Source organism: Choloepus didactylus, chromosome 14, assembly GCF_015220235.1.
Source record: "Choloepus didactylus isolate mChoDid1 chromosome 14, mChoDid1.pri, whole genome shotgun sequence".
Taxonomy (NCBI): domain Eukaryota; kingdom Metazoa; phylum Chordata; class Mammalia; order Pilosa; family Megalonychidae; genus Choloepus; species Choloepus didactylus.
The window spans coordinates 75,030,070-75,037,718 of NC_051320.1; the positions used below are offsets into that span (position 1 = coordinate 75,030,070).

At 41.0% G+C, this 7,649-nt stretch overlaps 1 pseudogene; it reads left to right on the plus strand.

Annotated features, from left to right (window-relative positions):
- Positions 1-255: 255 nt before the first annotated feature.
- Positions 256-7,213, plus strand: LOC119508880 (annotated as a pseudogene).
- Positions 7,214-7,649: the final 436 nt, after the last annotated feature.

Below are 7,649 nucleotides of genomic sequence, written 5' to 3' on the forward strand. Positions count from 1 at the left end.
TTAAATTAAATCCTAAAAACTTCCACCGTCTGCTAAATTTCTAGATTCTGTCCTCACTACCAGCATGAGAGAAAGCAGTTCAGAGCCCAGAGAGGTGTCAGGTATTAGATAAGTTAATTTGGTTTTGTACAAAAGGCGTGGTAATCTGGCAACGGAGGATTTAACCTATTAGCAGCACAGTGTTAGCCAAGGGCTCTCAGCAAGACAGGAAAATGGAGTATCCCAAAGCTCCGGTTGCTCCCTCCTGCCCTCCCGATGACCACTCACCTCATAGAGGCCTTCTGGGAGTCAGATCCGGTTCACCTGAGCGAGTGGGCAACAGGAATGGCAGGTAATTCCTGCTGCCATTCCTGCTGCCATAATTGTGTTCTGAAAGGTTCCACACGGTCTGGACCCTACTCCTCTGATCCTATCACCTTATCTTCTTATTTACTTTTGAACCACACTGGCCTTATTTCATTTGCTTGAACACACCAAAACTGGTAGCTGTTTTTTCCTCTTTTCAGGGCATTTGCTCTTGGTATTTCCTCTGCTTGGAATGCTCTTACCATAAATTGCCACATGGTGGATTCCCTCTCATCATTTCAGACTTCAACTTAAAAGTTACCCCCATAAACACCATAGCAAAAGTAGCCCCCATCCTATGCCCATTTCGCTGCATGATTTCCACCATAGCATAGCGTATCTTTTCTGGTTAACTTTTCAGTATCTGTCTTCCCCAGTTTGAATGTCAGCTTCTGGTGTCATTAACCCTTATCTTATATCTTCACTACCTACAACAGTGCTTGACATATGGTAAATGTTCAGTTAATCATTTAACATCCATTGGATTTCATGAAGGGATGATGTGCATTGGTGTTGCATTTGTGTTTTCTTCTTAGCCAATTATTTTCTTGCAGAGTAACAAGGAAAATGTTCTTTCCCCCTCTTATGCCAGACTCAGTTGTGGGACAGGCAGGAGGACTGGAAGTATCTCAACAGCAGACTTCCTCCAGCCTGATAGAGTTCCATATGATTATTCTTTTGCTCTTTCTTGAGCTGCTAAAATCCTGCTGCAGCACTCTCTGTTGTTTGTCTAGAAGACTCACCACCACTGCAGGAGATTCCCTTCTGTATTGCATTGCTCTTCAACCATAGAATGAAGCACTGAGAGTAGGATTTTCTCTTTAGAAAAGAAAGGGAGACCTTTCCCCTCTACTGGTCAAGCTCACTTGGAATGGTGCTCCCATGTTTAGATAACAAAATTCTATGGAAGCTTTTCAACTTACATGGAAGTCCTTACCTTGAAGTGTACATACTCAAGAATGGATCTTGTGGCAGGTACAACATTACTCAGAACCACTGATCCTCCTGAAGACTTAGGAATATTTGCTAGATTTAACTTGCTGGGGCAGAATCAATTTCCTTTGTGGCATCAGGGACCCTTGATGAGGGAATATTCCTTCCCTACCCCTTCTTTTCCATGAAAAGGAACTTTTCCTAAAAGCTCCTGGATTCTTAACCTCCCTTTTCTTTCTACTCCAAAAATGGAGTGAGCTATATGATTGGTGAATGTGGGAGGGGGGTTGGGCATGAGTTTCTCAGTCCCTTCCTTTCCTCTTTCTCATGGAAATCAATCTGCTTTCAGAGAGCCTGTGTTCTCCTCTGCTCCTCTGCACCCTTCATCATATTGGGTCAGACCTCCATGGAGAGGCTGTGATTGTCCAGTGCCATCAATGACAGAGTTGGTAACGGGAAGTCCTTGGTTACACACATCTTTCCCAGTTACCCATGTCGTGTGACAAGGGTATGCTGGAACTTTGTAGTGTAAAACCACCACAATTTTATTAAGCTTACAATTTTGTAGGCCAGAAATTTGGGCAGGGCACAGCAAGGATGGCCTATATCTGCTCTGTGATGACTAGAGCCTTGAATTATGTTGGCTGCAACAGTTAGAGGTGGCTGGACTGGCTTGATTGAGTCATATTTCTGGGGCCTCAATTCTGGACATAAGCTGAGTTCCTCAGTTCTTCTCCACATTGTGTCTGTCAGGGCAGGAATGTGCAAGATGGCCTTTTCACTGATACATCTTGCCTTGGCTGGGATGGCTGCAACTATCCTTCACATGACCACCCCACCTGGCTAGGTTGGGCTTCCTTACATTATGGTGGTCTCAGAGTAGTTAGAGTTCTTCCATGGCGGCTGGTTTCTCTCAGAGAGAGCATTACAGGAGACTAAGGTTGAAGCTGCAAGGCTTTTTCTGACTTGGCCTTGGAATTGACAGAGCATCACTCCTGTTGTATCCTGTTGGTTATAAGCAAGGCATAGGGCCAACCAAGATTCAATAAATGGGGACTACAAAGGATATGAATGATAGGAGGTGTGGTTCAAATGCTAGTTTTGGAAACTAACTACCATAATACTTAAGCCAATAATTAAGGTGCTAGTGCCAACTCCATCTAGAATTAGTCTTTTGTTCCATTTCTCATTTGGTTCAAAACCAAGACAGGGAAAAGTGGGGTGTTGTATACATCAGCAACTGCTGTCATCTGTCTTTGCAATATGGCTTGTGTCAGAAATATCCTAATTATAGACAGCATTCAAAAACACTTGGCTTGCATGCAAATTGATGTTTAGGGGTTGAGGTACTGCCTAAAACCATATGTTAGACGCAGATTAGCATCACACCTTAGTCAAGGGTTAGATTCTAAAGACAGAAAGGATTTTGAAAAGATGGTAGCTAAAACTTCCTGCTGCTTTTCTGCTCTCAAATTCAATGTCAGTCTTTCTTTTTCAAGAGTCTAAAGGCTGTTGGGGCCAGAAGGCAGCTAGAGCCTGGAGGATGTGAATGTTAGGGTTCTTGCAAGTTTCCCCTCATTTGAACATCATGAGATTCTTGGGACCAGCACAGAAGATCCCTGGGGTAATGATATGAACCAGGCAGATCCTGGGGAGAGCTTGTACCAGGTTGGTCCCTGAGACGCTGGGGAGGATTGACATTTGTGTGTGCCTGAGGAAAACTAAGCAGGTGAGCTGTGTCCTCTCTACCCCTGAGACTGGAAAGCTTGAAACCAAGGAGCAGAGAGATTTCTTCTGGTGATCTGAAAGGAACATGAAAACCTTCTGGTTACATTTATAGTCCCACAGGATCAATCCACCATACCATTTAAGGTAGTCTAGCAGCTTGTCCCAAATGAGAAGACAAAGCAAAACAACACACCTGAGGGGTCCTATTGTCCAGAGAGGGAATGAGCAAGCAGAATAAGGAGAGGCAGCCCTGCCCATATGATTGCTGCAGGACAACGGGGACAGCAACTTGAACAATAACAAGTAAGGACAGCTAAGGAGTTCAGTCACAGCACAGAGATGATTCTGGGAATTAAATAACATTATTTTTACACTAAAATATCAGTGGATTAATTGAAGAAGAAAATGGTCCTTACTCAAATTCAAATTAGAGCTCAGGAAGATGAAGTGGAAGAAATTTTTAAAGACTACCTAGTAAAACTGAAAGAGAGAAATCGTGAAGGGAAGATGAGACTTACAGTCATAGAAAACTTAACATGCAAATAATAAGAGTTCCAGAAGGAACAACAGGAAGATCTGGCAGAAAGGCAATAATTAAATGAATAGTAGTGGATAATTTCTTAACCTGACGATGAAAGACTTGGGTAGTGTTCCAGTTTGCTAATGCTGCCATTATGCAAAATACCAGAAATGGATTGGCTTTTATGAAGGGAGTTTATTTGGTTACAAATTTACAGTCTGAAGGCCATGAAGATGTCCAAATTAAGGCATCAACACCAGTATACCTTCAACGAAGGAAGGCCAATGGTGTCTGGAAAATCTGTTAGCTGGGAAGACATGTGGCCGGAGCCTTCTGATCCCAGGTTGTGTTCCAGCTCCTCTCTCAGATCCTGTGCTTTCTTCAAAATGTTGCTCTTGGGGCATTCTGTCCTCTCTTCTCTAGAGAAAAGTCTCAGCAAAAGTCTGCTTTCAATGGCTGTCTCCAAAATGTCTCTTGTCTACAACAGCACTGAACTTCTGTCTGAACTCTTAAAGGGTTCCAGTAAAGTAACCAAAGACTCAGGTGAATGAGCGGGGCCACATTTCCATGGAAACATTCAATCAAGAGGCCAAACCCTAATCAAAGGTGTCACTCACAGTTGGGTGGGTCACATGTCCATGGAAACAATCCAAAAGGTTCCAACCTAATCAACACTAATACATCTGTCCCCACAAGATTGCATCAAAGAACATGGCATTTTGGGAGGTATAATACATCCAAACCAGCACAGGTAAGAAGAATAAACCCAAGGAGAGAGGGGAAAATGTTACAGGCTTTTAGAGAGAAAGAACAATTTACTTCAAATGTTACTATAAAGATTCAAGTTGGCATTGGACTTTTCATCTTCACAGGAGCTAATCAACCACAGAATGGCATCTACAGACTACTTAGAGGAAGGAGTACAACCATGGGTCCCTATAAGCAGCCAAGATATCATTCCACTAGAATAATGAAAGAAAAATATTTGTAGGTGTACAAGGACTCCAAATATATACCATCCAGGTACTCTAGAAGGACAATTCCAGAGAATAAACCATAACTAACAACAAAAAACTCAGAACAGTGATGAGAATGGACTGTGTGAGGGGTGGTTATGGAGAGGTATAATCTGGGAATTGGGGTAGGAAGAATGGGGAGATGCAAGTAATTTAAAGGTCTAATCCTAAGAGATGCATAGGAGATGGGATGAAGCATTAGAAGAATAGAGCTTCTTCATGAGGATTTTTTGAAGTAAAATTAATGCTAATAGAGAACTAATGGGCTTGATTATAACTGCCAGGAAAGAGAAGGGCAATCACTGGTAGACTAGCTATGTACAGTAGAAATACCAAACTGATAAGCAGTTCTACTTATAAATAAGCAGCAAAGATAAAGGAAAAAGTTAAAATGTTAAAATAGAATAATTAACATAAATTAAGATGAAATAAATGAAATCAAGTATATCATTATATGCCATCTTAGTTATCTATAGCCACATAGCAAATTATCACAAAAACTTGATGGTTTAAAACAACAAACATGTATTATCTCACAATTTCTGTGGGTCAGGAATTTGGGTGTGGCTCAGGGTCCCTTATGAGGTCCCGATATTGCAGAAGATGCAGTCATCTGAAGGCCTGAATGGGGTTGGAGGATCTGCTTTCAAGAGGGCTCATTCACACCTTCAGAGAAGCCCCTAGGTCTAGAATTCCATTTGAACCTCTCTTCACTGTCTGATTGATCTAGAAGATTAGCTGAACTTTTCAAGCAAGGTTCTCTCTGGAGTTCTTAAAAGCTGAAGAGATTCTGGGACTTCATTGTGTTTAGAAATATGGGGTCCTGATTTCTAATAAATGACTGCCTGAGTATTTTCACTGAAACATACCATCTGTTGTCAAGATTGCAGATGAGTAGATATTTCGTTCCTATCCACTTCTAATCAATGGAGTTATTAATATTATTTTTTTATAAAACAAATAATTCAAATGGTCAAAACAGCTGTTCCAGTTTACTAATGCTGCCATTAAGCAAAATACCAGAAATGTATTGCTTTTATAAAGGGGGTTTATTTGGTTACAAAGTTTATAGTCCTATGGCCATAAAAGTGTCCAAACTGAGGCATCAACGATAGGGTACCTTCACTGAAGAATGGCCGATGGCATCTAGAAAACCTCTGTCAGCTGGGAAGGCACATGGCTGGTGTCTGCTCCAGGGTTCTGGTTTCAAAATGCTTTCTCCCAGGATGTTTCTCTCTAAGCATCTGAGGGTATTCTCTTAATTTCTCCCAGGCAAACTCTGGTCTAGCAAAAGTCTGTTTTCAATGTCTATCTCCAAAATGTCTCTCTTAGCTGCAGCAGTCTGGACTTGTGATGGCTCTTCTAAAGGACTACAGTAAACTAATCAAGACCCATGCTGAAGTGCGGCTCCGCTGGGGCCCTGGGGATGGATCCAGTCAGCAGCTTCTACGCAAAGCTGCGGTCTCTGGCTGTCACCCTAGATAGCGAGACTGCCAGGCTGCAGCTAGCGCTGAGCGGAGAAGAGACCAACTTGGAAGATTAACCAATGAGAATTTTACATGACCTGCATTCAGAAGTCCAGACTCTAAAGGATGATGTTAATATTCTTCTTGATAAAGCAAGTTTGGAAAGTCAAGAAAGCATTGGTTTCATAAAGGCAACCCAAGCACTGATGAAAAAAAAAATGCAAGGGATATCATGAAAATAAGAGTTTTTCCAGATGTATGGATGTAATCCATATGCCAAGGAAAATCCAGTGGATGAGCAAGAAGTCATTAACTCTAACCTAGAGCTGGCTAAATGCGAAATCTTCAAACGCCTGATATGAAGGATGATCTGTCTGATTCTACCGTTCCAGGCAGTTCTGTTTCCAATACACCTTCACGTAGTCCACAACTTTCTGATTTTGGACTTGAGTGTTATATGATATCCGAGGTTCTACCAAACCATTCACAGGCAGTGAATAACTATCAAGAAGAGCCAAAAATTTTAACTCCACCTACCAAACAATCACCAACTAAAGTACTAAAAACTCCAAAATGTACACTAAAGATGGATGATTTTGAGTGCATAACTCCTAAATTAGAACACTTCGGTATTTCTGAATATACTGTGTTTAAATGAAGACTATACAATGGGGCTTAAAAATGTGAAGCAAAATAAAAGCAAGGAAGCTATAGAAAGAAAAGCAATGACCAGTGATCATTTCTTAACCACTCCTGGCCCCATAATCCAGCAGTTGGGAAAATATGATGCCGAGTATACAAATTCACCCTTGGCCCCTACATTCTGCACTCCTGGTTTGAAAATTCCTTCTACAAAGAACAGTACAGCTTTGGAATCTACAAGTTATCCATTATCAAAAACAAATAGTTCATCAAATGATTTGGAAATGAAAGATTGTACTTCATTAGTTTTAAATTCAGAGAAGTACTTTGAAGATCTTTTGAATCACTTTTCTCCTAAAATTTCTTCTTATGAGAATCTGCTCAGAACACCTACACCTCCGGAAGTAACTACAATTCCAGAAGATATTATCCAGATTTTGTCAAAATACAATTCAAACCTAGCTACCCCTGTAGCAGTGAAAGCAGTGTCACCCAGCAAAGTCTTTCTTGCTAAATATGAAGGACAGAACATTCAAGATGTTTGCAACAAAGAAAACTGGTAAAAGTTTTCTGCATGTTTCATTCTCTCAAATCATCTTCTTTCACCACATGGCTGCCAGCATCTCCCAAGTTCACCACGACCTTGATCATCCAACAGACTGAGCCTCATTCCCTCTGGTTCCAAATTCAGAAATCTCAAGGAGGGTTTCTGATTGACTCATCTTGGGCCTGATGCCCTTCCCTGGACACTCAACTGTGGCCAGAGGAAGTCAAATACTATATACCTTTAATGCTACCTGATAATTTCAAATTGCCCTTTTAGATCAAGCCTAAGATCTTTCTTATTTAAATATAATTGGAAAAGTATTTTATCTAATTATAAGTTCATGAAAGTGCTGTTAGAGAACTTTTCAAATTACAACCAATAGGAAAATAATGACCTGGCTTCATGTGGAGACCAGTTAAAATTTGAGAAGAAACAATTGACAAGTATCATGA